Here is a 24,427-nt window from a genome sequence, read left to right on the forward strand (position 1 = left end):
GCAGTAAGGCTAGAAGTTTAGGGGCAGGGTTTAAATTATTTTACCATGGTGTCGATGGGAAGAGAAATGGAGTCAGGGTTATTTTAAAAGAAGAGTTGGCTAAGAATGTCTTGGAGGTGAAAAGTATATCAGATCAAGTGTTGAGGCTGAAACTTGAAATTGAGGGTGTTATGTATAATGTGATTAGTGGCTATGCCCCACTGGTAGGATGTGACCTCGAGGTGAAAGAGAAATTCTGGAAGGAGCTAGACGAAGTAGTTCTGAGCATCCCAGACAGAGAGAGAGAGTCGTAATTGGTGCAGATTGTAATGGACATGTTGGTGAAGGAAATAGGGGTGATGAAGTAATGGGTAAGTATTGCATCCAGGAAAGGAACTTGGAGGGACAGATGGTGGTAGACTTTGCAACAAGGATGCAAATGGCTGTAGTGAACACTTTTTTCCAGAAGAGGCACGAACATAGGGTGACCTACAAGAGCGGTGGTAGAAGCACGCAGGTGGATTACATCTTGTGCAGACGATGTAATCTGAAGGAGGTTACCGACTGCAAGGTTGTGGTAGGGGAGAGTGTGACTAGACAGCATAGGATGGTGGTGTATAAGATGACTCTGGTGGTGGGGAGGAAGATTAGTAAGACAAAGACAGAGCAGAGAACCATGTGGTGGATGCTGAGACAGCACGAGTGTTGTGCAGCTTTTCGGGAAGAGGTGAGACAGGCTCTCGCTGGACGGGAGGAGCTTCCAGAAGACTGGACCACTGCAGCCAAGGTGATCAGAGAGGCAGGCAGGAGAGTGCTTGGTGTATCTTCTGGCAAGAAAGGAGAGAAGGAGACTTGGTGGTGGAACCTCACAGTACAGGAAATCATACAAGGAAAAAGGTTAGCTAAGAAGAAGTGGGACACTGAGAGGACCGAGGAGAGGCGAAAGGAATACATTGAGATGCGACATAGGGCAATGGTAGAGGTGGCAAAGGCCAAACAAGAGGCATATGCTGACATGTATGGCAGGTTGGACACTAAAGAAGGAGAAAATGATCTATACAGGCTGGCCAGACAGAGGGATAGAGATGGGAAGGATGTGCAGCAGGTTAGGGTGATTAAGGATAGAGATGGAAATATATTGTGGTGCCAGCAGTGTGCTAGCTAGATGGAAAAAATACTTCGAGGAGATGATGAATGAGGAAAATGAAAGAGAAGGGAGAGTAGAAGAGGCAAGTGTGGTGTATCAGGAAGTGGCAACGATTAGTAAGGGGGAAGTTAGAAAGGCATTAAAGAGGATGAAAAATGGAAAGGCAGTTGGTCCTGATGGCATTCATGTGGAGGCATGGAAGCATCTAGTAGAGGTGGCTGTGGAGTTTTTGACCAGCTTGTTCAATAGAATTCTAGCGTGTGAGAAGATGCCTGAGGAATGGAGGAAAAGTGCGCTGGTGCCCATTTTAAAGAACAAGGGTGATGTGCAGAGCTGTGGGAACTATAGAGGAATAAAGTTGATGAGCCACACAATGAAGTTATGGGAAAGAGTAGTGGAGGCTAGACTCAGGACAGAAGTGAGTATTTTGTGAGCAACATGGACCCGTGGACCATGATGTTTACAGATGACATTGTAATCTGCAGTGAAAGCAGGGAGCAGGTGGAGGAACAGTTAGACATGCACTGGAAAGCAGAGGAATGAAGATTAGCCGAAGTAAGACAGAATATATGTGCATGAATGAGAGGGGTGGAGGGGGAAGAGAGAGGCTTCAGGGAGAAGAGTTAGGAAGGAATGAGGACTTTAAATACTCGGGGTCAACCGTCCAGAGCAATGGTGAGTGTGGTCAGGAAGTGAAGAAACGGGTCCAAGCAGGTTGGAACGGGTGGAGGAAGGTGTCAGGTGTGTTATATGACAGAAGAGTCTCTGCTAGGATGAAGGACAAAGTTTATAAGACAGTAGTGAAGCCAACCATGATGTATGGATTAGAGACAGTGGCACTGAAGAGACGACAGGAAGCAGAGTTGGAGGTGGCGGAAATGAAGATGTTGAGGTTCGCTCTCGAAGTGACCAGGTTGGATAAAATTAGAAATGAACTCATCAGATGGACAGCCAAGGTTCGATGTTTTGGAGACAAAGTTAGAGGGAGCAGACTTCGATGGTTTGGACACGTCCAGAGGAGAACTAGTGAGTATATTGGGAGAAGGATGATGAGGATGGAGCTGCCAGGCAAGAGAGCTAGAGGAAGACCAAAGAGAAGGTTGATGGATGTCGTGAAGGAAGACATGAGGCCAGTTGGTGTTCGAGAGGAGGATGCAGGAGATAGGCTTACAGGGAAAAGGATGACGCGCTGTGGCGACCCCGAAAGGAACAAGCCGAAAGGAAAAGAAGAAGTCTACAGAAATTTATCATGAATTAAAGAGGATCTGAAACAGTTCAAACAAAGGTTTACTGTGATAGCTATTTCAGAGGCTTGTTTGAAAAATGATAAGGAACTGCACGGTGGAGGGGATGAGAGGGCTTTGAAATAAAAGATCAGGCGATGTTCCCCTTTTGCAAAGACTGCTGTTGAATGCAGTATGATTGATGCTATGACAATGGTTGTAGACAATTTGATGGAATGTGTAACCATCAACCCCTCCTTGAGCCGTCACCTTGTCGTGGTGGAGGGGTTTGTGTGTCCCAGTGATCCTAGGAGCTAAGTTGTCTGGGGCTTTATGCCCCTGGCAGGGTCACCCATGACAAACAGGTCCTAGGTGAGGGACCAGACAAAGCACGGCTCAAAGACCCCTAATGATGACGACAAACAATGGACTTCGTTTTCCCTTGCCCGGACGCGGGCCACCGGGGCCCCCCGCTGGAGCCAGGCCTGGTGGTGGGGCTCGAAGGCGAGCGCCTGGTGGCCGGGCCTGCACCCATGGGGTCCGGCCGGGCACAGCCCGAAAGGGTAACGTGGGTCCCCCTTCCCATGGGCTCACCACCTGTGGGAGGGGCCATAGGGGTCGGGTGCAGTGTGAGCTGGGCGGTGGCCGAAGGCGGGGACCTTGGCGATCCGATCCCCGGCTACAGAAGCTGGCTCTAGGGACGTGGAATGTCACCTCTCTGGCAGGGAAGGAGCCCGAGCTGGTGTGTGAGGTCGAGAAGTTCCGACTCGATATAGTCGGACTCGCCTCCACACACACCTGGGGCTCTGGTACCAGTCCTCTCGAGAGGGGTTGGACTCTCTTCCACTCTGGAGTTGCCCATGGTGAGAGGCGCCGAGCAGGTGTGGGTATACTTATTGCCCCCCGGCTCGGCGCCTGTACGTTGGGGTTCACCCCGGTGGACGAGAGGGTAGCCTCCCTCCGCCTTCGGGTGGGGGGACGGGTCCTGACTGTTGTTTGTGCCTATGCACCAAACAGCAGTTCAGAGTACCCACCCTTTTTGGAGTCCTTGGAGGGGGTGCTGGAGAGCGCTCCCGCTGGGGACTCCATTGTTCTGTTGGGGGACTTCAATGCTCACGTGGGCAATGACAGTGAGACCTGGAAGGGCGCGATTGGGAGGAACGGCCCCCCCCGATCAGAACCCAAGCGGTGTTCTGTTATTGGACTTCTGTGCTCGTCACGGATTGTCCATAATGAACACCATGTTCAAGCATAAGGGTGTCCACACGTGCACTTGGCACCAGGACACCCTAGGTCGCAGTTCGATGATCGACTTTGTGGTCGTGTCATCGGACTTGCGGCCGCATGTCTTGGACACTCGGGTGAAGAGAGGGGCGGAGCTGTCAACTGATCACCACCTGGTGGTGAGTTGGCTCCGATGGTGGGGGAAGATGCCGGTCCGTCGTGGCAGGCCCAAACGTATTGTGAGGGTCTGCTGGGAACGTCTGGCAGAATCCCAGGTCAGAAGGAGTTTCAACTCCCACCTCCGACAGAACTTTGCTCATGTTCCGGGGGAGGCGGGGGACATCGAGTCCGAGTGGACCATGTTCCGCGCCTCCATTGCTGAGGCGGCCGACCGGAGCTGTGGCCGTAAGGTGGTCGGTGCCTGTCGTGGCGGCAATCCCCGAACCCGTTGGTGGACACCAACGGTGAGGGATGCCGTCAAGCTGAAGAAGGAGTCCTATCGGGCCTTTTTGGCCTGTGGGACTCCTGAGGCAGCTGATGGGTACCGGCTGGCCAAGCGGAATGCAGCTCTGGTGGTCGCTGAAGCAAAAACCCGGGCATGGGAGGAGTTCGGTGAGGCCATGGAGAAAGACTTCCGGACGGCTTCGAGGAAATTCTGGTCCACCATTCGACGTCTCAGGAGAGGAAAGCAGTGCACCACCAACACTGTGTATAGTGGGGATGGGGCGCTGCTGACCTCGACTCGGGACGTTGTGAGTCGGTGGGGAGAATACTTCGAAGACCTCCTCAATTCCACCGACACGCATTCCCATGGGGAAGCAGAGTGTGGGTTCTCTGAGGCGGGCTCTCCTATCTCTGGGTTTGAGGTCACCGAGGTAGTTAAAAAGCTCCGGGCCCCAGGGGTGGATGAGATTCGCCCGGAGTTCCTAAAGGCTCTGGATGTTGTGGGGCTGTCCTGGTTGACACGCCTCTGCAACATCGCGTGGACATCGGGGACAGTGCCTCTGGATTGGCAGACTGGGGTGATGGTCCCCCTTTTTAAGAAGGGGGACCGGAGGGTGTGTTCCAACTACAGGGGGATCACACTCCTCAGCCTCCCTGGTAAGGTCTATTCAGGGGTGCTGGAGAGGAGGGTCCGTCGGGAAGTCAAATCTCAGGTTCAGGAGGAGCAGTGTGGTTTTCGTCCTGGCCGTGGAACAGTGGACCAGCTCTACACCCTCGGCAGGGTCCTCGAGGGTGCATGGGAGTTCGCCCAACCAATCTACATGTGTTCTGTGGACTTGGAGAAGGCGTTCGACCGTGTCCCTCGGGGAGTCCTGTGGAGAGTGCTTCGGGAGTATGGGGTACCGAACCCCCTGATACGGGCTGTTCGGTCCCTGTACGACCGGAGTCAGAGTTTGGTCCGCATATCCGGCAGCAAGTCGGACTCGTTCCCGGTGAGGGTTGGACTCCGCCAAGGCTGCCCTTTGTCGCCGATTCTGTTCATAACTTTTATGGACAGAATTTCTAGGCGCAGCCGAGGCGTAGAGGGGGTCCGGTTTGGTGGCCTCAGTATTGCATCTCTGCTTTTTGCTGATGATGTGGTTCTGTTGGCTTCATCAAGCCGTGACCTCCAACTCTCATTGGAGCAGTTCGCAGCCGAGTGTGAAGCGGCTGGGATGAGAATCAGCACCTCCAAATCTGAGACCATGGTCCTCAGTCGGGAAAGGGTGGCATGCCATCTCCAGGTCGGGGATGAGATCCTGCCCCAAGTGGAGGAATTCAAGTATCTTGGGGTCTTGTTCACGAGTGAGGGAAGAATGGAACGGGAGATCGACAGGCGGATCGGTGCAGCGTCTGCAGTGATGCGGACTTTGTATCGGTCCGTTGTGGTAAAGAAAGAGCTAAGCCGAAAGGCGAAGCTCTCAATTTACCGGTCGATCTTCGTTCCTACCCTCACCTATGGTCATAAGCTGTGGGTCGTGACCGAAAGAACAAGATCCCGGATACAAGCGGCCGAAATGAGTTTCCTCCGCAGGGTGTCCGGGCTCTCCCTTAGAGATAGGGTGAGAAGCTCGGTCATCCGGGAGGATCTCAGAGTAGAGCCGCTACTCCTCCGCATTGAGAGGAGCCAGATGAGGTGGCTGGGGCATCTGATTCGGATGCCTCCCGGACGCCTCCCTGGTGAGGTGTTCCGGGCATGTCCCACCGGGAGGAGACCCCGGGGACGACCCAGGACGCCCTGGAGAGACTACATCCTTCGGCTGGCCTGGGAACTCCTCGGGATCCCCCCGGAAGAGCTGGATGAAGTGGCTGGGGAGAGGGTAGTCTGGGCGTCCCTGCTGAAGCTACTGCCCCCGCGACCCGACACGGATAAGCGGTAGAGAATGGATGGATGGATGGGTGTAACCATCAAAATCATCCATCCTTCCATTTTCTATACCGCTAATCCTCACTGCCGTCGCAGGCATGCTGGAGCCTATCCCAGCCATCTTCGGGCGAGAGGTGGGGTACACCCTGAACTGGTCGCCAGCCAATCACAGGTCACATATAAACAAAGAACCATTCACACAGACACCTACGGGCAATTTAGTCGTCAATCAGCCTACCACGCATGTTTTTGGGAGGTCAGAGGAAACCGGAGTACCCGGAGAAAACCCACGCAGGGACGGGGAGAACATCCAAATTCCACACAAGCGGGGCCGGGATTTGAACCCCGGTCCTCAGAACTGTGAGGTAGATGTGCTAACCAGTTGTTCACTGTTCCGCCCCATCAAAATCAATGTTGAAAAATCCCAAAATAAAATTGTTATTTGTATTTATAGAACACCAGGGATATGTATTGATCAATTTAATAAGAGCATGTCTCATTATTTGAAATGCATAAGGATGAGGTTATTTTTCTATTTATGGTGACTGGAATATTGACTTACTGATATCTAAAGACCACATAAAATGAAAGAATTTGTCAATACTATGTTCAGTTTGAGTTTCTATCCATTAATTCTAAAACCTAGCAGAATAACAAAAGATTCCGCGACACTGATTGACATTTTCACAAATGTTAATAGATAAGTGGAGTCGATTATTAGAAACTTAAGTAAGGGATCATTTGCCTATCTTCGCAGTGTTAGAAAAGAATAACAAGATTAAGAGATAAAAACACACCAACAATTTGATTAGAAGAAAAATCACCAGGAAGTACAACCCCAATTCCTATGAAGTTGGGATGTTGTGTTAAACATAAATAAAAACAGAAAACAATGATTTGCAAATCATGTTCAACCTATATTAAATTGAATACACTACAAAGACAAGATATTTAATGTTCAAACTGATCAACTTGATTGTTTTTAGCAAATAATCATGAACTTAGAATTTTATGACTGTAACACGTTCCAAAAAAAAAGCTGGGACAGGTGGCAAAAAAGACTGAGAAAGTTGAGGAATGCTCATCAAACACCTGTTTGGAACATCCCACAGGTGAACAGGCTAATTGGGAACAGGTGGTTGCCATGATTGGGTATAAAAGGAGCTTCTATGAATTGCTCAGTCATTCACAAGCAAAGATGGGGCGAGGTTCACCTCTTTGTGAACAAGCACGTGAGAAAATAGTCGAACAGTTTAAGGACAATGTTTCTCAAAGTACAATTGCAAGGAATTTAGGGATTTCATCATCTACGGTCCATAATATCATCAAAAGGTTCAGAGAATCTGGAGAAATCACTGCATGTAAGCGGCAAGGCCGAAAACCAACATTGAATGCCCGTGACCTTCGATCCCTCAGGCGGCACTGCATCAAAAACCGACATCAATGTGTAAAGGATATCACCACATGGGCTCAGGAACACTTCAGAAAACCAATGTCAGTAAATACAGTGCGGCGCTACATCCGTAAGTGCAACTTGAAACTCTACGATGCAAAGCAAAAGCCATTTATCAACAACACGCAGAAACATCTCTCTAAGATGGACCGATGAAAAGTGGAAAAGTGTTTCTGTGGTCCGACGAGTCCACATTTCAAATTGGTTTTGGAAATTGTGGACGTCGTGTCCTCCGGGCCAAAGAAGAAAAGAACCATCCGGACTGTTATTGACGCAAAGTTCAAAAGCCAGCATCTGTGATGGTATGGGGCTGTGTTCGTGCCAATGGCATGGGTAACTTATACATCTGTGAAGGGACCATTAATGCTGAAAGGTCCTAACAGGTTTTGGAGAAACATATGCTGCCATCCAAGCGACGTCTTTTTCATGGATGCCCCTGCTTATTTCAGCAAGACAATGCCAAACCACATTCTGCACGTGTTACAACAGCGTGGCTTCGCCGTAACAAAGTGCGGGTAATAATTTGTGTAATAATGTGACATGACACAGGGTAAAAGTATTGAACATGGCAACTGGTATTTATTTAATACTTTGTACAAAAGCCTTGGTTTGCAATGACAGCTACAAGACGCCTCTTGTATGGAGAAACTAGTCGCACGCATTGCTCTGGTGTGATTTTGACCCATTTCTCCACACAAGCAGTCTTCAAATCTTGAAGGTTTGGAGGGGTTCTTTTATGGCCTTTAAGTTTCAGTTATTTCCATAGATTTCCGATTGGATTGAAGTCAGGTGACTGGCTGGGCCATTCTAGCAGCTTTATTTTTTTCTTTGAAACCAATTGAGAGTTTCCTTGACAGTATGTTTTGGATCATTATCTTGCTTAAATGTTCACCCTCGTTTCATTTCCATCATCCTCGTAGAGGGCAGCAGATTTTTGTCAAGAATGTCTCGGTGCAGGCGGCACGGTAGAACAGTTCTGAGGACCGGGATGCAAATCCAGGCTCCGCCTGTGTGGAGTTTGCATGTTCTCCCCGTGCCTGGGTGGGTTTTCTTCCCAAAAACATGCATGGTAGGTTGATTGAAGAATCTCAATTGCCCGTAGGTGTGAATGTGAGTGTGAATGTTTGTTTGTTTATACATGCCCTGTGATTGGCTCCTGACCAGTTCAGGGTGTACCCCGCCTCTCTAGCTGGGATAGGCTCCAGCACGCCTGCGACCCTAGTGTGGATAAGCGGTACAGAAAATGGATGGATGGATGTCTCGGGACACTTGCCCATTCATCTTTCCTTCAATAATGTGAGGTTTACCAGTCCCATTTTGTCAAGTGTGGGGAGTAGCTGGACCCAAGAGCAGGCGGAGGCAGATGTAAAATGTGAAACAGTTTATTGAGGAAAGGTTATGGAGGTGGTCCTGGATGTGTTGGCAGGCGGCGGCGTGAACAGGTGGCAGGCAATGGACAGAACAGGCGGCTGGCTTGGTGGCAGGAATGACGTGGGTTAGGAACACAGGGGAGCACTGAGGACGAGGAGACACAAGAGTTAACAAGGGAAGCGAGGAACAGGACATAAGGTGGGCCGTGGTACTGCTAGGAGAGGGTGCAATACTTAGGCGAGAATTTCCTGGAACAGGCAGGCTTATATACACCGGTGATGATGAGGCTGATTGAAGACGGGTGCTGAAAACAGAGAGGGGAGGGGTGAGAGAGAGGACGCAAAAAGCCCTCCAGGCTACTTTCATGGAACTGCAGGGCAGTATTGCTGCTTTAAACGAGCTTTGACATGCTTTTTTTTTTTCAGCAATGGGGTCTTGCGTGATGAGCGTGTGCATACAGTCCATGGCGGCGCAGTAAATTACTCACTGTTTTCCTTGTGACAACAGTACCTGCTAATTCCAGGTCAGGACAATCACCATAATATTGGATTTAATAACAACAACTCAATGTCTCTTGGTGGAGTTTGTGAGAGTGATGTTTTTGAGGTGATTAAAGTTTAAGAACAAAACATCCACTGACAATAACAAAATGTATACACTATATTGCCAAAAGTATTCGCTCACCTGCCTTGACTCACCTAAGACCTTAAGTTACATCTTAAATTACTTCTTAATCAATAGGGTTTAATCTGACATCGGTCCACCTTTTACAGCTATATAACAGCTTTAACTCTTCTAAAAAGGCTTTCCATAAGGCTCAGGAGTGTGTCGAGGGAGTTTTTGACCATTCTTCCAGAAGCGCATTTGTGAGGTCACACAGTGATGTTGGAGGAGAAGGCCTGGCTCTCATTCTGGACTTTAATTCATCTCAAAGGTAAGGTTGGTGTCAGGGCAGTCAGGTTTATCCACCCCAAACTTTCTCATCCACGGGCATGGACGTGTAAATTAAAAATTTGTGTGTTTTTTTTCTTTTCTTTTCTTTAATTTTCTACGATTGTTTTGATTGTCCATTTTGCACTATTATTCTTTTTTACTTGTTCATATATACGCTGTTTATCATTTGCTTGTTCGGAATAAAATCACTACTACCACTACTATTACTAACATTAAATACTGTGTCTTGTCTTTTTAGTGTATTCAATTAAACATAGGTTGAAAAAGTTTTACAAATCATTGTATTTTATTTTCTATTTACGTTTTACACATCCCAACTTAATTGGAATTGGGGTTTGTACAGCCTGTGTACTGTACAATGCAGCCCCTTCCTGTTTGCAGTGGTGATGGATAGGCTGACAAATGAGGTTACACTGGAATCCCCAAGGACCATGATGTTCGTAGATGATATTGTGATCTGCAATGAAAGCTGGGAGCAGATGGAGGAACAGTTAGAAAGGTGGAGACATGCACTGGAAAGGAGAGGAAGTAAGAAATTTAATAAATTTATTTGCATTAATGAGAGGGGTGGAGGGGGAAGAGTAAGGCTACAGGAAGAAGAGACAGCTAGGGTGGAGGACTTTAAATACTTGAGGTCGACATTCCAGAGCAATGGTGTGTGGTAAGGAAGTGAAGAAATGGATCCAAGCAGGTTGGAACGGGTGAAGGAAGATGTCAGGTGTGTTATGTGACAGAGACTCTAAGAAGAAGTATGTTCGAAGAGTACAGGACGTATGTCAAAATGTGGTCGCCTCGGTTACATGCTCTCGAGTAGTCTGTTTTTGTGTTTTTCCATTTGTCTTTGGAGACATTATGTGACTAACTTACAGAGGGGGAAGAGTTGCTAAACATTAGAGAGTACCCTGGACTTTCTTTCACCAGCTGTCACAAATACGCTCAGTTTTACTCTCCGCTCGGTACTCTCCGGCGGGGCGGCCCGGTCTGTGATGCATGGAGGCGAAGGCGACACCACAGAGGGAACCGAGCCGGAGTGCAGGTCAAGCTCCGTAAGAGAGGATTCTCGCTCCTGTTGATTCACCTCGCAAATTTACACTCACTACTTAACAAAATGGCCGAGCTTCATCTTCTCACAAAGACCAGAAGAGATTTTGGACGGTCCACTGCCCCGTGCTTCACGGACACATGGCTTTTTGAACGCATCCCCGATGGCGTCGCAATGCTTCCAATTACCGCGTCATGGAGTTATCGGTGAAAACAAAAGGCGGCGGGATATCCTTCTATATCAACGAAAAATGGCGCAACACACACTGCAGCCCTGACTTAAAGTCGCTGAGTCATTCTACTCGTCGCGCAACTTTGCTTCATTCATCCTCGCGGCTGTCTACATACCTCCCCAGGCTAATACGAACGCCGCACTGCTAACACTCGCTGAACCACTAAACGAACTTGGAAAAAAAGCACCCAGATTTACCCCTCATTATTGTTGGGGACTTTAACACAGCTAAACTCAACTTTTTTTTTTTTGCCAGTGCGTCTTATTGTTTTGTTGTGGCAATTCTCAGAACACATCTGAGGTGTTCATCACTCAGCTGGGATCTGTAGGATGTTTTGTTGGTGTTCATCACGCTAAAAGTCTGTTCACACACATGGAGAGCCAAACACCACCAGCATATTCTGGATCTTTGGAAATTTGTCTGGGCTTAATGAAGCATAAAACTCATCCGGTTTGAGAGTTGAAGATCTCTTTTAAGACAGTGTCACAATGGAGATAAATCAGTTCCATGTGCAGCTCCCGTGGCGCTGTTTCAGGGTCTTGTGTGACTGAATCTTGGATGGCAGTTTGTCAGATAAAGGTGTTTTGCTGAGCCTGCAAGCTTGATTTTAACCGCTGAGCCGTAGCTATCAGTTCCTGCGTTGATTGGCTGTTAGCATAATCAGCATGCTTTGTAGAAAAGTGACGGCTGATGTTATATTCCTCGAAAACAAACAAGCCAGGAGCATCAAAGTGAGACACAGACAACTGGTTTCGAACGCCGACACTAAGTGAATTACCAGCACCAGGAGCATCAAAGCGGAGACAAAAGACACCTTGTTTTGCACCAGAACGCTAAATTAATTAACTTCCACCCCCAGCCAGCCTGGTGAGCCTCACCAACAAAGACGTCTCCTCCCTGCTGCGTGCCACGACACCTGCCAGCCGGGCTGGGACAATGGACGGGGTACCAGTGACACCCACAGGCGGCGGAAATCCGCTGCAACCTGGATTAACTGATCACAGTCGTCACTGGACTTGACTGAGAGCTAATATTTTAAGAACTTTTACATGAACGAAAGGGTAACGTATGTCCCCCTTCCCATGGGCTCACCACCTGTGGGAGGGGCCATAGGGGTCAGATGCAGTGCAAGCTGGGCAGTGGCCGAAGGCGGGGACGTTTGGCGATCTGATCCCCAGCTACAGAAGCTGGCTCTAGGGAAGTGGAATGTCACCTCACTGGCAGGGAAGGAGCCCAAGCTGGTGTGTGAGGTCGAGAAGTTCCGACTAGATATAGTCGGACTCACCTCCACACACAGCTTGAGCTCTGGTACCAGTCCTCTCGAGAGGGGTTGGACTCTCTTCCACTCTGGAGTTGCCCACGGTGAGAGGCGCCGAGCAGGTGTGGGTAGACTTATTGCTCCCCGGCTCGGCGCCTGTACGTTGGGGTTCACCCCGGTGGACGAGAGGGTAGCCTCCCGCCGCCTTTGGGTGGGGGGACGGGTCCTGACTGTTGTTTGTGCCGATGCACCAAACAGCAGTTCAGAGTACCCACCCTTTTTGGAGTCCTTGGAGGGGGTGCTGGAGAGCACTCCCGCTGCGGACTCCATCATTCTGCTGGGGGACTTCAATGCCCACGTGGGCAATTACAGTGAGACCTGGAAGGGCATAATTGGGAGGAACAGCCCCCCCCGATCAGAACCTGAGCGGTGTTCTGTTATTGGACTTCTGTGCTCATCACGGCTTGTCCATAATGAACACCATGTCCACACGTGCACTTAGCACCAGGACACCTTAGGCAGTTCGATGATCGACTTTGTGGTCGTGTCATTGGACTTGCGGCCGCATGTCTTGGACACTCGGGTAAAGAGAGGAGCGGAGCTGTCAACTGATCACCACCTGGTGGTGAGTTGGCTCCGATGGTAGGGGAAGATGCCGGTCCGACGTGGCAGGCCCAAACGTATTGTGAGGGTCTGCTGGGAACGTCTGGCGGAATCCCCTGTCAGAAGGAGTTTCAACTCCCACCTCCGACAGAACTTTGCTCATGTTCCGGGGGAGGCGGGGGACATCGAGTCCGATTGGACCATGTTCCGCACCTCCATTGCTGAGGCGGCCGACTGGAGCTGTGGCCGTAAGGTGGTTGGTGCCTGTCGTGGCGGCAATCCCCGAACCCATTGGTGGACACCAACGGTGAGGGATGCCGTCAAGCTGAAGAAGGACTCCTTTTTGGCCTGTGGGACTCCTCATCCCACCCTCACATCACAAGTCAATTTCCTTTGCCAATGTTCGTCTGTACTGTGTTAGTTTACTGGACAACCTGGTGGAACCACTGGGTATTACAGCACAACCTGGTGGAATCACTCGGCGTTACAGGACAAGGTCAAATGAATGTAGTCATGATTTTGATATGTTTCGGGGGATTCTGTACCAATCTTTGGCGGGCCGGATTGAAATGATCAACGGGCCGGGTGTGGCTCGCGGGCTTTAGTTTGCCCACCGCTGCTCTAGCCCACTGTTATACCACACTAAATGACATATACTGTGCGATCCCATCATAGGTCCTCTGCTGGACCCCGTGCAGTTTGCCTACCGAGCAAACAAGTCTGTGGATGACGCAGTCAACATGGAACTGCACTTCATCCTAGAACATCTCGACGGCACAGGAACCTACACGAGGATCCTGTTTGTGGACTTCAGCTCTGCGTTCAACACTATCATCCCTAAACTCCTCTCATGCAAGCTTCTCCAGCTCAGCGACTCGCCTGCCATCAGCAAGTGGATTTACAGCTTCCTGACAGCAGAAAAAAAAAAAAAAAACATTAACTTACTAACAGTGAACAACCTTCCACAAATCAAATACAGGTACTGTATAAAAGTCCACAAAGTTTGGAGTTCAATAAATGTAGTGCATAATACTGCTAAGGTTCGCATAGATGCATCACAGCAGTCATTGAATTAATCCTCTGTTCATTCATCACAGTCTAGTTTGGTGCTGCAACAAAAAAGGATAAACTCCGACTGCAACAGACAATCAAAACTGCTGAAAAAAAATTGTCGGTACCCCCCTACCTACTCTTGAGGACTTGCACGCTGCCAGAACTAAGACATGTAACAGACGCGCCAGTAAGAATGACACAGAGCACCCCCAGTCTTGTGCTGTTCCGCATACCTGCCTCGGCTGCCCCGTTGAATCAGTCTGCGTACACAAGACATCTAAGGAAAGCCATGTCTGTTTATCAAAGAAGAAGCAAGAGAGGTTTAACAAGATTCAACTTTAACACACACGGACGCTAAATGAATTACCAGCGAGTCCCAAGCATCTTATCAAAGCTGAAACACAGACATCTAGTTTCTCACCCGGATGCTAAATTAATTAACTTCCACCCCCAGCCAGCCTGAAGAGTCTCACCAACAAAGACTTCTTTTTCCCGCTGTTTTCAGTGACATTTTTTCCTTCTGTCTTGGACAATAGATGAAGCACTAGCGACACCCACAGTTAGTGGAAAGCTACTGCAACCCCAGATTAACTAATTGCAATCTTCAATGGACTTGAATTTGATATAATATTTTAAGAACTTTGCATGTACGCCACCAGTGTTACCATCACAATAGTGCCACTAGTGATTGTATTTCTGCAGATTTTACTGTCTGATGTCAAATCTGTTTGCCAACTGAGACGTTTCACCCCCAGAATACAAATGCCACAGAGCAACTATTAGTGTTCTCTACAACCACATACCATTGAAACATTCACTATAGGGATTAAAGAGGATGTGCGTATGACAATGCAAAGCTGGAAAATGGTCTCGTTATCCTAAATCCAATAATTGTTATTTTATTCCACTGGTTTTAAACCATAAGTTATCCTTAGGCTTTACACGATCATGATTTTTGGGGCCGATCACCGATCAGCGAGTTTAAAAAAACAATAACCGATATCCGATCACAAGATTGAGGAATGTGTCTATTTAAATGACCTGTTCATTTACTGTATATACTTGTGTACTTAATTGCTAAAATAATTATATTTACAATAAGTAATGTATCTTTGTTCCTCTATTTATGCCAGTGAGGCATAGTGACAGACAGAACAAATGAATGGTCTTCTATAATATGGAAGGAAGTAAATGCAGTAATTCATGTATCAACTTTTGGTGACATTTTTGTTTGTTGGTGTGCCGTGAGATTTTTCAATTGTTCCTTGGCTCCATAAAGGTTGGAAATCACTCCTCTCGTCAGATCGTGTATTCTAATCGGTCAGGTCAAACCAACATTACATGACAGAAATAATGGGTGCTAACTTACTGTAATTAAATTACTTTATTTTTAATTAAATGTCTTCACCCACACCAAAACTTTAGAGCATGATTCGACAGAACGGCGGCATGTTGACGTCCAACCGTTCGTGCTACCGCTAGCTTGCGAGGCTACATAACATTTTACTGCCTGCTTGTGAGCCGTATCGTATTAAAAGTACGTGAACATACCTCAAGCAAGCCTTAAACGAACGTCCTCTCCTGTCCTGAGCACCGGTGACCACCAACACACGTTTTTCCTCATTTTGTCCTTATAATACCGTCAGCTCGCTCCACTCTTGTTGTCGTCGCCATCTTGTTGTCGTCGCCACGGTAACGAGTGTATCCGGTCGCATTTGACTTGACAAGATAAAGCCCAATGATCGTAATAAACGGGATGCGGAATACAAGATTTTATTGCAGTAGTCTGATCCGGGCATTATGTGTTGCCTGTCTCTTACGTGTTGTCTGTCCCACACTGCCGAGGTTTTTTTTTTTTTTTTTAATAACTTCTTTGGCCCTCAGATATTTACAGTACTACGTCAAAAGACACACGACAATGCTAAAAATAAGCTTGCTTTTGGATTCAAATATACTGTGCACGCGGCATCGCGGAGTAAATGTCTTTTGCTGAGCCAATCAAGGACGTCATTGATGGGATCGGCAAATCAGAATCATTTTATTTGCCAAGTATGTCCAAACACACAAGGAATTTGTCTCCGGTAGTTGGAGCCGCTCTAGTACAACAGACAGTCAATTTACAGAACACTTTGGAGACAAAGACATTGACAAAAAACAATTGTGCAAAAAGATGCAGAGTCCTCTAGCACTTAGAGCAGTTCGAATGACTAATATTGCAATAGACCGGTGCAATGATCATTGTGCAAGGGGCGCTGAGACTTCAAGGAGTGTATGCGGTTTAAAGTGACGAGTAGTGCGATAATCTGGGACAATGTTGGTTGTGCAAATGTTACAGATACTCTTCAAACAGTGTGCAATGGAGCAGATGCTACTCTGGCAAGAGTGGCCAGTATATGCAAATAGTGCAGCATGGCGAGACAACTACAGTGAGTGCACGAGTAATACATAATTGGCCCCACAGAAATGTGACAACGAAGTCAAAAAATTGCCAGCATGTTGTAATGGAATAGTAGGTCAGGTGTTTAAGAAGTTGATCGCAAGAGGGAAGAAGCTGTTGGAATGTCTACTAGTTCTAGTTTGCATTGATCGGTAGCGCCTACCTGAGGGAAGGAGCTGGAAGAGCTGGTGACCTGGGTGCGGAGGGTCCGAGAGGATTTTGCACACCCTTGTCTTAGTTCTGGCAGCGTGCAAGTCCTCAATGGTGGGTAGGGGGGTACCGACAATCCTTTCAGCAGTTTTGATTGTCCGTTGCAGTCGGAGTTTGTCCTTTTTTGTAGCAGCACCGAACCAGACTGTGATGGAAGAACACAGGACTGATTCGATGACCGCTGTGTAAAACTGTCTCAGCAGCTCCGGTGGCAGGCCATGCTTTCTCAGAAGCCGCAGGAAGTACATCCTCTGCTGGGCCTTTTTGAGGACGGAGTTGATGTTAGTCGCCCACTTCAGGTCCTGAGAGATTGTAATTCCCAGGAACTTGAAGGTCTCGACGGTTGACACAAGGCGGCTGGACAACGTGAGGGGCAGCTGTGGCGAAGGATGCCTCCTGAAGTCTACGATCATCTCTACAGTCTTGAGCGTGTTCAGCTCCAGGTTGTGTCGGCCGCACCACAGCTCCAGCCGCTCCACTTCCTGTCGATATGCAGAGTCGTCACCGTCCTTGATGTGGCCGATGACAGTGGTGTCATCTGCAAACTTCAGGAGTTTGACAGTCGGGTTCGCTGAGGTGCAGTCGTTCGTGTAGAGAGAGAAGAGCAGCGGAGAGAGGACACAACCTTGGGGCGCCCCAGTGCTGATGCTGCGTGTGGATGAGATGGTCTCCCCCAGCCTCACCTGCTGTGTCCTGCCCGTCAGAAAGCTGTAAATCCACTGGCAGATGGCAGGTGAGACGCTGAGCTGGAGAAGCTTGGATGAAAGGAGTTCAGGGATGATAGTGTTGAACGCTGAGCTGAAGTCCACGAACAGGATCCTCGCGTAGGTCCCTGCACTCTCGAGGTGTTCTAGGATGAAGTGCAGTCCCATGTTGACTTAATCATCCGCAGACCTGTTCGCTTGGTAGGCAAACTGCAGGGGGTCCAGCAGGGGACCTGTGACACTCTTGAGGTGGTCCAGCACGAGACGTTCAAAGGACTTCATGACCACAGATGTCAAAGCAACAGGCCTGTAGTCATTCAGACCCGAGATTGCAGGTTTCTTGGGGACTGGAATGATGGTGGAGCGTTTCAAACAGGATGGAACTTCGCACAGTTCCAGAGATCTATTGAAGATCTGAGTGAAGATTGGAGCGAGCTGGACTTTGAGGCAGGATGGGGACACATGATCCGGGCCTGCCGCTTTGTTAATCTTTTGTTGGTTGAAGATGCGTCTCACATCCTGTTCATGAATGGTTAACGGAGAAGTCAGAGGTGTGATTGTGGTCGTGGGTGCGGCCGGGTGGGTGTGTGGTGTGAAACTGTCCTTTTCAAATCTGCAGTAGAAGGTATTCAAGTCGTTGGCTAGTGTGCTATTGTTCTCAGCTTGGGGGGATCGTCGCTTGTAATGAGTCAGCGATTGGAATGCATGCCAGACTGATTTAGAGTCGTTTGCGCTAAACTGTTTTTCCAACTTTGCTGCATAGTTTCTTTTTGCAATGTTAATTTCTTTAGTAAGCTGGTTTCTAGCTCGATTATACAGGGCCCTGTCCCCACTCTGATATGCGTCCTCCTTAGCTTGGCGAAGCTGCTTAAGTTTAGCAGTGAACCACGGCTTGTTGTTGTTGAATGTGCGAAAAGATTTTGTTGGTACACAAACTTCTTCACAGAAACTGATATAGGATGTGACAGTGTCCGTATATTCATCCAGGCTGCCAGCTGAATTTTCAAAGACACTCCAGTCTGTGCAGTCTAAACAGCTTTGAAGTTCCATCTTGGCTTCATTTGTCCACTTTTTCACTGTTTTCACTGTAAGCTTCGCGCATTTAAGTTCTTGCCTGTACGTCGGTATTAAGTGAATTAAGCAGTGATCAGACGAGCCCAGGGCTGCACGAGGAATAGCGCGGTATGCGTTTTTTACCGTAGTGTAGCAGTGGTCTAAAGTATTATTTTCCCTGGTAGGACAGTCGATGTGCTACTTGTATTTAGGGAGTTCGTGGTCGAGTTTAGCTTTGTCTCCGAGAATAATGAGGGGTGAGTCCGGGTGTTTTTTTTCAATTTCGTTGACTTGTTCGGCGAGCGTTAGCAGTGCGGCGTTCGTGTTAGCTTGAGGCGGGATGTACGCGCCAGCCAGTATGAATGATGCGAACTCACGTGGCGAGTAGAATGGTTTAGAGTTTAAAAATAGCGACTCCAAATGCGGGCTGCAGTGTGTGCTGAGCACCGTGACGTCCGTTCACCATTTTTCGTTGATATCGAGGCATATCCCGCCACCCTTTGTTTTCCCCGATGATTCCATGTCGCGGTCCGCTCGATGAATGTGGAAACCGGGAAGCATAACAGCGCCATCGGGTACAGCCTCGCAAAGCCAGGTCTCCGTGAAGCACATGGCCGCGGAACGTCCGAAGTCTTTACTGGTCTTTAACAGAAGATGAAGCTCGTCCATTTTGTTGGGTAGGGAGCGTACATTCGCGAGGTGGATCGACGGGAACGCTAATCTGTGTCCTCTCTTGCGGAGTTTCACCTGAATGCCGGCCCGTTTCCCTCTGTGGCGCCGCTTCCGTCTCCATGCGGCGAAAACCGCGGACGCCGCTCCAGTAAGTAACTCGGGGAAAAAACTGAGCGGATTTGCGAACGTTGGTGACAGAAAGTCCGGAGTAGCCTCCTTGATGGTTAGCAGGTCTCCCCTTGTGTAAGTGAGTCGTGTAAGGTCTCCAAAGACGGACGAAAAACACAAAAACAAAAACAATACTAGAGAGCGTGTTACCGAGGCGACCACACTGGTAGGCGCCATACGGGTGGATAATTATGACATTAAAGCCGATCAGCATAAAAGGCTAAATATCGGCCGATACCGATCAGCCCAATCAAATCGGTGTAAAGTCTAGTTATCCTAAGATGAAATACGATTCTTGAGGCGTGGTCTGCCTACCATTTGGTCAAAAGGGGCCAAGCCTTGCTCTCTGAAGCGGATAAAAGGGCGAAGCTCCTTTGTCCTGCGCTCTCGCTTGCTCTCTCTCACTCTCTCTTGTTGTTCAACATGCCGAACATCTAACCCAGCCCGGGAGCCCCACCTCTCACCACGAGGTGCCGGAGGCTGGGAGCCACCAAACTTCCCTGCTGCGCTGCCACAGGAAGGACCTGCCAACTCCCCAAAGCTACACTTTTGGGTGTGGGGCAGTTTACGGACGAGGCTCCGTTGGGAAGTAATTGCGGTGTGAGTTCTTCCCTGACCGCGTGGCAAGCATTGCCACTGCCAGCGCTCCGGCCATCCTGAACCTGTAGTGTGTTATCTTCTTCTCTTACTTTTTCTTCAAACCATCCCTCGTGAGCGCTCTTGCCAACTACCCAGCAGGTCGACCGGCCTGCCTGAATTGGTCTACGCAACGTAAATCCAATTTGTGGTCTACTAAAAGTACAGATTAGTGCATATTTTGGGTTTAAACTAACAAGAACAGGAACTCGCAACTATATGCCTTGTCATCTCATGTTCATTTCCAACCTCACATCACAAGTCAGTCTCCTTTGCCAATGTTCGTGTCCTTTGTTTTTGTTTTTCCTGCATTGTTTCCCTGTAGATTCCCATGTTAGAAAGCGTTGCTGACACTAACCCCTGCCAGCCGGGCTTTCTGCTCACTCACCTCACTGTTATTGTCATCTGATTAGTGGAAAGCATCTGAGTGTCTTGAGAAGCGTTATAGAAGTTTATTGTATTATTATTATGAAATAAAAAGCTTTAATAATCGCATTAGAGACAGAGTAAATGATATGTATGTGTACGTGTATACGTTTATTTTAAATACGTGTGCTTGTATTCATGTGCCTGACTGACTAAAAAATTAGCCGTTAGCTTGAAGCTGCTAGTGAAAGCTATCCCCGCGAGGACGTCAGGACTTGCGGTTAATATCACTCATGAGTACATTCACTGCATAGTACATCGTTCCTTGCACAAACGACTCACTCATTGTACTAGAACATTGCTCCTTAGCGGGTCACAAAGTTCAACGAACAAATCACTCGTGTCTAACGAATCGCGAACGATAAGTTCAACGAACAAATCACTCTTCAGTTCTTCAGTTCCTCAGTACACCAGTTCACTGAACGAATCACTCTTCAGTTCTTCAGTTCCTTAGTACACCAGTTCACTAAACGAATCACTCAGTTCATTTAAGTCCCTCCCCTGCCTGCACGGCACTTCCTGACGCTGGCTTCTCACTGGCGAATCGCAAACCACATGGCAGTATGTTTAATGAGGACCCGCCCGCGCCTGCACGCTGGCTGCTCATTGGTCATTCGCCGAAGATTCAAAGTGAGTGACAGAACGCTTCAGCAGTTCCATTTCCGCTCCCAGCCGACTCGCTCGACTTACGGCGGTGGGCGGAGGCCAAGCTAAAAAAACTAATCATTTCATGAACTGATTCGGTTCAGCTCGTTCACTAAAAAGATTTGTTCTTCTGAACGAAACGTTCGCAAACGCAACAACACTAAGAGGGAGCCTAAGAAACGGCTACCACATCCAATGAAGGCAACAGGCGCGCAAATGACCCACTCCCGACGCGAGGAAGTAGTGACGAAAAATAACAATAAAGGACTCTTTCGATCCTTTGTTGAGGAACCACTGGAGGGCAAATCTGGTGCCAGCATCCTCGGTAATTCTTAAATTTGCTGCTGTTACAAAGCTTGTAGTTGGATCTCAGGATCGAGCCTGATGGTACGCTGCGAGGGAAGCCACCGTCTGTCCCAGCCCCTGCCCCTTGGTGAAGCTGGGAAGTGTTTACTCTAAAAAACAATTTGAGTGTTCAAAGCAGGCCGCGGTGGCCAAAATACCACAGCTGGGAATAATGGAATAGGACCCTGGTCTGATTTCCGTGGGTTCAGCCCCCCGCGCTTCCCTAACCGCTCGCCAGTCTGCCCCCGTTTCTCTCCCCTATCGGGGTCTGCGGAGGGGGGGGGGGGGGGGTGTCTGCGACGGTGGGGGTACGGTGGGGACTGCGGCCATGATTAGGAGGGATGGCCGGGGGCATTCGTAAATAGAGGTAAAATTCTTGAACCGGCGCAAAACGGGCGAGAGCGGAAAGCATTTGCCAAGAATGTTTTCATTAATCAAGAACGAAAGTAGGAGGGATCAACAACGATCAGATGCCGGGAGAACCGGTGTATATTGGGGCACTTTTTTCTCCTGAGATCCGGTCGAGAGCCACCCTGAGTGGGCATTTGAGAGCGAGGCATGACCTCCGCCAGGAGCACCGGTACATATTGGGGCACTTTTCTCTCCTGATTTCTGGCAGAGAGCCTCCCTGAGCAGGCATATGATAGTGAGGCATGACCCCTGCCAGTCCCAGTCCACCCCAGATTGATTCTGAATTAAGGCTGAGCAGGTGGCAACCTGTGCGTGCGCGCGACAAATGGCGAGTCCCCACTTTGTATTGTCAGGCAGAGAGAGCGAGAGAGAGAGAGAGAGAGAGAGAGAGAGAGGGGGGGGGAGAGGGGAGAGAGAGAGATTAACACGTCACCATTTTTCTCACTAAATATACTTCCAAAGGTGACCTGAAAATTTCACTGGATGTTGGGAAAACCCCGAGTAATCCATAGATACAAATAAAACAGAAACAATAAGCTCAGAAATTAAGGTGTGCGTAAAAATCTGAAATGACACAGGGATAACGTATCGAACACATGAAAAAAGGGAGGTGCAAAAAGGCACGGAAAGCCAAAAGTCTATCAATAATCAAATAGTAATCCAGCCCCTTGTCAGTGCAAATGAATATTAGATGTTCACATTGGCCTACAAAAAGGTCTCATTGCCGAGGTCTGAGTCAAGACACATCTCATGATGTAAGAGCAGAGAGCTGTCTCAAGACCATCACAAATTAATTGTTGCAAAACATAATGATGGCACTGGTTACAGGCACATGTCTAAGCTTCAGAACATTCCGGTGAGTATGGTTGGGGCCATAATACGTAAGTGGAAAGCCAATCATACCACAATAAATTTGCCTCGATCAGGTACTCATCGAAAGACTTCTGAGTGGAAAGCCAATAAATACCACAATAAATTTGCCTCGATCAGGTACTCATCGAAAGATTTCTGACAGAGGAAAGAAAATATTAATCAGAAGTGTTGTCCAAGCGCCAAGGACCGCCTGTGGAGAGCTTCAAAAAGACCAGGAATTAGCAGTTACTGTTGTTACAGGGATAACAGAGTAATGGAAAGAACTGAAACTCAAGGTCCATAAAAGAAGCCCACGGAACCTTTGATATTTCTCCATTCCTTCTGTGGAGGAATGGGCCAAAATCACACCAGCACAATGCATGCGAGGAGTTTCTCCATACAGGAGGCGTCTTGAAGCTGTCTTTGCAAACAAAGGCTTTTGTACAAAGTATTAAATAAACACCAGTTGACGTGTTCAATTCTTTTTCCCTGTGTCATTTCACATTATTACACACAACTTCATTTCTGAGCTTATTTGTTCTACTTTCCTTGTATGTACTGTATGGATAACTTTTTTTATGGTTCCCAACATCTGGTGAAAAGTTAAAATTGTTTTTTCTGTCTTTAAAAAAAATATTATTTATTCATTTAGTCATTCATTTATGGAATATGGAATGCATATTGTTTAGTTTATGGGATCCCCATTAGCTTTTGAAACAGAAAAGCAAATCTTCCTGGGGTTGTCAGAGAAAATATGATTGATATGATTGTATGATTGGTAGGTAGGTCAAATCATAGTGGTTGAATCAAGGTTACACTGAACATCAGCCAAATGTTAGTAATTTGGGACGTTTATTTATTGCCCTTTTTCATGACCACTTGTAGTATTGGGGCAAAATGTCTCCTCATTAAATGTTATATTTTATGACACAACTCTTAAACCTTGATACTTGTTCCATGTGAGATTTAATGCCTGTATATTCCCCCCAAAAGTTTTTTTCATGGAATGTTTTGAATTGCATTTTCATTACCAATATACTGTAACGTGATAACCCTGCTCTGCAGACAGCACTTGCACCTCTCAGCAACATGTAGTTAGGCTCCACCCATATGTGACAGCTGATGTCACATCTCTAAATTTAGTTTGGCTCTTGATGATGTTAATGGCCATATGATTCGTATAACTACTGCAACTGCCTGGCACTCAAAGACTAATACATTGATAATGAGATTCAAGCTGAAATATGTTAGTAAGAATGAAGCAATGCATGATTGTGGGAAAATGAATCGCAGTGCAGGTGACTTTTGTGCAGTTTTAAAGGTCAATTACTGCAATTTATATCATGAGTTTATTTTCCTAGTAAACCATTCATGTGCTTCAAACTTAGATTTTAACAAACTTGAATTTGGACCCGATTTCCTTGTCCAAGACTTGGTCCAGTTTTGACTTTCTACTAATTGCACTTGACTTGGATTATTCATTACGTGGCGAACAGTTTTTTACTTTAAACAGGTTGGGCTTGATTTAAGGTCTTCATTGGCCTTACTTTTGAGTTCGACATGGGAGTTGTAGAGTAATAAGTTTATCTCAGTTTGTTTGTTTGGTGAAAAACAAAAAAGCCATCTGTGCAGTCAAGATCATTTTGTAAAGTGAATACAGAGATGTTTTTTCTAAATACATTCTACATATTTGAAAATAAATGTAAATGTGCAAACACTGAGATCAATGTAGTCAGCTACTGAATTGTGGTGATATAGCTTTCACCATTTCATTTTTCCTACATTTTGCGTGGCTAAAACAACGCCTGATGACACATCTCGGAATCTGGGATTAATTGCTCCTCCCCCACTATATACGAACTGAGGGCCTTTGTTTGCAATAGTGGCTATCCGGCGCAATTGCGAGGTATTTAGTTATAATTACTTGGCCCATTTCTACCACTACAGCGCGCAGTGAGCTTGCTAGCTATGTCATCGCC

General features: G+C 47.6%; 1 protein-coding gene across 1 annotated transcript in view; it reads left to right on the forward strand.

Moving 5' to 3' along the window:
* Positions 1-24,427, forward strand: part of ntmt2 (N-terminal Xaa-Pro-Lys N-methyltransferase) — a 101,189-nt gene that overhangs the window by 8,033 nt on the left and 68,729 nt on the right. The window lies entirely within an intron of this gene.

The sequence above is a fragment of the Phyllopteryx taeniolatus genome, chromosome 7, assembly GCF_024500385.1.
Source record: "Phyllopteryx taeniolatus isolate TA_2022b chromosome 7, UOR_Ptae_1.2, whole genome shotgun sequence".
Taxonomy (NCBI): Eukaryota; Metazoa; Chordata; class Actinopteri; order Syngnathiformes; family Syngnathidae; genus Phyllopteryx; species Phyllopteryx taeniolatus.